Here is a 6,465-nt window from a genome sequence, read left to right as displayed (position 1 = left end):
ACTGTCTCACATCGTGCTCCGTTGTTTCCTATTATTCCTGCTAAATTAAAAGAATTTGCTGCTGTTGATCTCTTGGGACCGCTTGTCAGAACATCCAATGGATTTTCGTACGTTCTAGTCGCTGTTGAACTTACTTCAAAATTTGTTTCTTTCACTCCGTTACGTAAAGCCACTGGACGGTCTGTATCCAACGCCTTTGTTAAAAATTTCTTACGTGAAGTTGGACACGTTAGTAAAGTCATTTCAGATAACGGACCGCAATTCAGATCTGCTGTTTGGTCACGCATGCTTCGCAACCATAAAATCAAACCTGTTTTTATTTCATTGTACTCACCACATTGCAACCCGTCTGAACGGATTATGAAAGAAATCAATAAGCTTTGCAGACTTTATTGTCACAGAAAGCATCAGCATTGGGACAGATATTTACACTTATTTCAAAACGTGCTGAATGAAATGCCTCACGACTCCACTGCTTTACCACCTACTCTTGTACTGAAGAATGAAGAACCACCGAACAGAATCAGAGAGCTTGTACCTTTCCCGAATACACGTAAACTTCGACACAAAGACATAATTGATTTGGCTCTTAAAAATATAAAATCTGCAGCAGACAAAAGGAGAAAACTACACGGTAAAGCAAATGCAAAGAAATTGTATATTGGTCAGAAAGTTCTCATTAAAGCTCATTCATTGTCACATAAGAAGAAACACTTGAGTCACAAATTCTTTCTAGTTTACAATGGACCTTACAGAATCCGACGTATACCACATGATAATTGCGTTGAAGTTGAAACTCTGCGTACTAGGAAGAGTAAAGGTTTACACCACATTTCTCATGTAAAACCATTTATTGACAGATAATCTGCCTTTTAACTTTGTCTTTGCCATAAAACGTTTCACTTCACGTTACTAGTATGCTTAAGAAACTGTTAACATACAACAATGTTTGAAGTACAATATCCAATCAAGAACCAAGAGAACTTATTTAAACAGAAATGACGAATGCATTGTTATAGTGAACAGACGTCACAGTGTTATTGTGTGTGTACATTCTTGCTTGTTTGTTGCACAATTACGTAACGACTATAAGGCTCACATACTTAGAACATTTACCAGTACTGCTAATGAGATTTTAATGCAACATTTTGGTTTATTTGAAAATACATTCTGAATTAATGTGCTTTCTGAGAGATACCAGATGACACAGAGGTTAGTTTATGTGACAGCTACACGGTTTTATCACGACGCTACTAATGAGTGACAATTTACAATGTTGCTTTTGCAGTGTATCTGTTTTATATCTGCACAGTTTTTCTGAATTCTTCTGGAAAGTAAAACATGTTTTAGTAGTAACTTTTGTGGTACAGCAACAATGAGATTGTCTTTTCCGTAGCACAACAATACGTTACAGCACAGTACTTTCTTCATCACGGCAATAAGCGTAATAACTAAGATATCTATACATAAAGCATTTCACTTTTGTTTATCATGAGGTAAGTACATTGACTTCTGCAGAACTTGGCTTTCGGAGGACGATAAGTACGACACTTCCACAGAATTATCTTACAGCAAGACGCACATTTAGCGCTACAGGACACGCATTTGAGAGATTTTGTGCTTAAGCCATTTATTTTTCAAGATTTTTGAATTACAAAGAAAGTTTTCCGTGATATATTTCATTCTATTCCTGTAATCTGTAACACCTGAGGGTATAATTACATTAATCCTCAGGGGGGTACACGTCTACTTTGTGTACCATGTGTGTGGCAACCACAAGGAACCCTAGCTAATATGGTATTTGCTTATACAACTTTACACATCGGTACCATATTTCTCTAACACACAAATTACACAGCTATCTGATCATGTAACTGAGAGAGACAAACATTTATTTTACTATATCAGTGACAGATGTTTACGTAATTACACCGTTGGATAACTTCACACTTACGAAATTGTATTTTGTCTGTACTGTGTGAACTCTTCATATTTTTTCGGAACCATTGTGATACTATGAGAGCTTTGAATGATGTATTTGGTATGAGATCATGATTTTTAAAGTACGTTTGAGGCAGCTGACACTTTTGACATGAGCAGAGAATTTTTTTTAGGTTTTGATATTATTGCAGAAAGCTACGACGTTTTTGAGATTTGACTGAGGTGTTATGATGTTATTATTACGACGACGATGTGTATTATGCTGTTGAGGTATGTTTATGATCAATAAGATGATGATACCGTATATGAGGAATTTGATTATGCTACATGTTTCTCAGGATGAAATATTGAAGAAGTGTCGACGAATATGTATATGTATAATAAGGTAAGGAATAATGAATAGTGGTTAGGGACTCTGATTTATGAAAAGGATGTTGGAAACCAAGAAACGTACTTTAAGAGTTATGAAATGTGTGTGTATATGCGTGAATGTATTACAATGCAGACGAAAATTTTTTTGGACACTGTTATATCAATAGCATTTTGTTTCTACAGATTTGTAACGCAAATTCTTGACCTGTGAAATATTTTTATATCAGACTGTCACTTTAGTGGTAAATATTTCCGTAAGAAAGTTAAGTGACCACCTGCACGTAATGCGTCGCGGGCACCCAGCTGTGTCAGACGCCTGGAGAAAAAGCCATTATTGCGAGCCCTTTTCAGCGGCACAGGTAGAAAAAAAAAGAAAGGGAAGGCCGTTGTACGCGCTACTGACATCTCCTTGTTGAAAGCATACTGTGGAGCTCGTAATTTATGATATTTACTGAAATGCCTAATGAATCGATGAGAAACATTTCACAGCTATTGTCTTGCTAGTTAAGAAAAATGCCATATGGGTTGCTTTATGTATTTATTTACACATTTTGTTTAATATCAAGTTTCTAGCTGCACTGCAGCAATGGTTAAAATAAAATTTAATATATGTACTAATATAAATATTTTATGCCTACAGATCCAGTAAATAATTTTATGATCCATCCAAAACAAATGAGGGAGCACAAAAAGAAATTTCCCTTCACAGGAATTGCATAAATAATTTTTTTACGATTTGGTAACTTATCTACTAGCGTAAGTTTTTGTGATGCATCACTCTAATGTTAAGATGTGACATAGGTATTAGACATGGCCATTTTAGTGTAATATTTTTTCTGCTTGCGCTATGTCATGTTTAGGTATAAGTTGCTGCTGTTTGCCAGGCATAGTGTTATTGAATTTGACTTTTGCTCATTTATGCTGCTAGCTTTGCCAATTTGCATTTTTTTGCATTGCTGTTTGTGTTGATTTGTTATGTGATGCTGCATTGCCTCGTCCCTTAGTTTAGCATCTGAGCTCAGTAGATTTAAGTTAGCTTAAGAGGGGGTAGCCTCTAAGAGAATGAGTTGCGATGAATTGGAAGAAATGCATTGAGAAAACAGGTTTAGGTAGGATTTTCTTGGAAATAAATGTTGAGGTACGAAATGTGTGAACATTTAAATACAGAAAGCATGCTTAGATAGAATTTTTTTGGTGGAAACAACGGATGAAATAAAAGGAAAGATATATGAAGTTTTAGGTTGGACTGCAGTACCAAATGTTACACTGAAAACGAACCCTGTCCTTTCCTTTTGTGTTATCCCAGTACGTGTTTGTGTACCCTTGTGTATTTGTTTTCTTCCTGTCTCTGTGTAGTTTCATAGAATTTTTTTCTTCTTTTAATATTAAGCTACATTCACTATGATGAGGAATACTGGTATCCTCAAATATAATTGGCATTAATAATATGTTATTTACTTTGTAAAGATATTAGACATTATTCATACTGTTTAAATGCTCATGTGTGAAGTTGATGTTTCGCAAGTTATTCTGATCTTCTATGTATGTACTCATGTCATAATTCCTGTAACACTGATGTATATGTCTATTTCTATTCTTTTGTAAAGCCTGTACTACAAATGTTATCTATATTGTTATGTTTTTAATGATGTATTTTGTACCTTTGTTATTGTATTCTTATGTTATAAAATTGTAATTGTCACCAGTTCATGATATTATTAACTTGTTAGTTACATTTCACTGCACACGTTTCTGTTGGTCATAGTATATGGACAATATGTGAGAAGTAGGGACTGATAGTGTTTGCACGTGTGTTGGTAATTCAGCAAGGGACTGGATAACAGCATTGCTGGTTCTAAGGACAATTAAAAGAAAAACTTTCTGAGTGCACAAGTGGTGGTTTATGGACTTGCTATATTCTCTGCAAGAATCTTCGATGGTGATTGTGCACCTGCACAGTCGCAACGGATGGCTGCTGGCCGTCTATACCAGGACTACAGTGGGTCTGCACCTCTGGTGGCCCACCAATACCATTATCTCTACAAGGACTACAGTGGGTCTGCATCTATGATGACCTACCAATACCATTATTTCTACAAGGACTGCAGTGGGTCTGCACCTCTGGTGGCCCACCAATACCGTAATCTCTACCAGGACTACAGTGGGTCTGTTCTGTGATGACCTACCTACCAATATTCTTCCAAACTACGACTGACTCTGCTGTGGGTTTGCTCTGTTGTGGCCCATTACCTGTATGCATGTCAAGAGTCAGCACTGTCTTTCCGTTGGGAGGACAACACTGCTTCTTCAAGACTCCATGGAAATCCACTACTTCCGTGTGCATTTTCTTTTACTGCTCAGACTTTGAGAAAAACACTGCTATTCTCCTGTTATGTACGATTAGGACTGTCTTTATGGACTGTGAGACAATTTTAGCTTTTGACCAACATTGTATCAATAAGTGTGTGCATTTGATTTCTTTGTTATTGTAATTATGAAAAATTTTATCAAATCATTATTGGCCACTGCCCAAAAAAAATTTGTAAAATTTTTTGTGGGGAGCATGGGGGCTATGTAAGTAAGCTGTTTATGTTTTCTCTATGTAAGTAGGCTGTTTATGTTTTCTTATTGGCAACGTTACGTAGCGCTCAATATGAAAATCACTGGCTGTGCTGTGTGCAGTCTGTGGCTGCTTTGCATTGTTGTAATACTCGCCATTGTAGTGTTAGGCAGCTGGCTGTGAACAGCGCGTAGCGTTGCGCAGTTGGAGGTGAGCCGCCAGCAGTGGTGGATGTGGGGAGAGAGATGGCGGAGTTTTGAAATTTGTCATGAACTGCTATATTTATATATGATGATATCAAGGTAAATACATTGTTTGTTCTCTATTAATATTTTTCATTGGCTAACTATCCCTATCAGTAGTTAGTGCCTTCAGTAGTTTGAATCTTTTATTTAGCTGGCAGTAGTGGCGCTCGCTGTATTGCAGTAGCTTGAGCAGTGAAGATTTTTGTGAGGTAAGTGATTTGTGAAAGGTATAGTTTAATGTTAGTTAGGGCCATTCTTTTGTAGGGAATTTTGAAAGTCAGATTGCGTTGCGCTAACAAAATATTGTGTGTCAGTTTAAGCACAGTCTCATATATAAATTGTTTAAAGGGGACGTTTCAATAGTAATTGTTCAAATTGACGATTGTTAGTATCAATGCTTGTATTGCAATGTTACATGCAGTTCTGTCTCACTCTCCAGGTGTCTGTTGTACACTGGAACAGGGAGTGGGTGATAGACAGTATAGACCTCTGGTCATCAAACAGACATACTGTACACAACTTAGCTCATATAGCACATGTGTCATGTGACGACTACATACATCGCGCTGACGCATTAACCTGTACCACATGCACGCTATTATCCCTGGTGTCAGTTGTCCATTGCATCGGACAGCTCGTGATGTGTTCACAATCAGGTATGTTATTGTGTACTGTGCATGGTGCTTGTATGTATGCATGTACGTATGTATTAAACCGGAGACCTAGAAACGACAGAGAGGCTACGTCTCGCCATAGCCCTCAGCGGTTCACAACCCCACAACTGACCGCAGCACTCCACCACCCCATCGCTGCCAGACACCGAACCCAGGCTTATTGTGCGGTTTGACCCCAGTATCCCCTGGGAACTTCTTATACTAGACGAGTGTAACCTCAAATGTTTGCATGGTAGAATAATTATGGTGTACGCGTACGTGGAAACGGTGTTTCCACAGCAGTCGCCGATACAGTGTAGTACAGTGTAGCTGGGGCAGAATAAGGGGAATCCACCCGTATTCGCCGAGGTAGATGGGAAACATCCTGAAAAACCATCCACAGGCTGGCCGGCACACCGGACCTCAACACTAATTCCCCAGGTGGATTCGTGCTGGGGACCGGCACGCCTTACCGCTCGGGAAGCAGCGCATTAGACCGCGCGGCTAGCCAGGCAGGCATTGCATGACGCTTAGTCAAAGATGGAAAGTTACTCGTCACGAGAGTTGACAGACATGCATTTCATGTACAGTGCAGCAGGATGTAGTGTCCATAAAGCAGCACAAATGTACAGAGAATGCTTTTCCAATAAGTTTCAACCTAATTGGAACTAGTTTATCTCTGTGGATACAAATT

The sequence above is a fragment of the Schistocerca serialis genome, chromosome 1 (genome assembly GCF_023864345.2).
Source record: "Schistocerca serialis cubense isolate TAMUIC-IGC-003099 chromosome 1, iqSchSeri2.2, whole genome shotgun sequence".
NCBI classification, from domain to species: domain Eukaryota; kingdom Metazoa; phylum Arthropoda; class Insecta; order Orthoptera; family Acrididae; genus Schistocerca; species Schistocerca serialis.
This window is presented reverse-complemented; position numbering follows the sequence as displayed.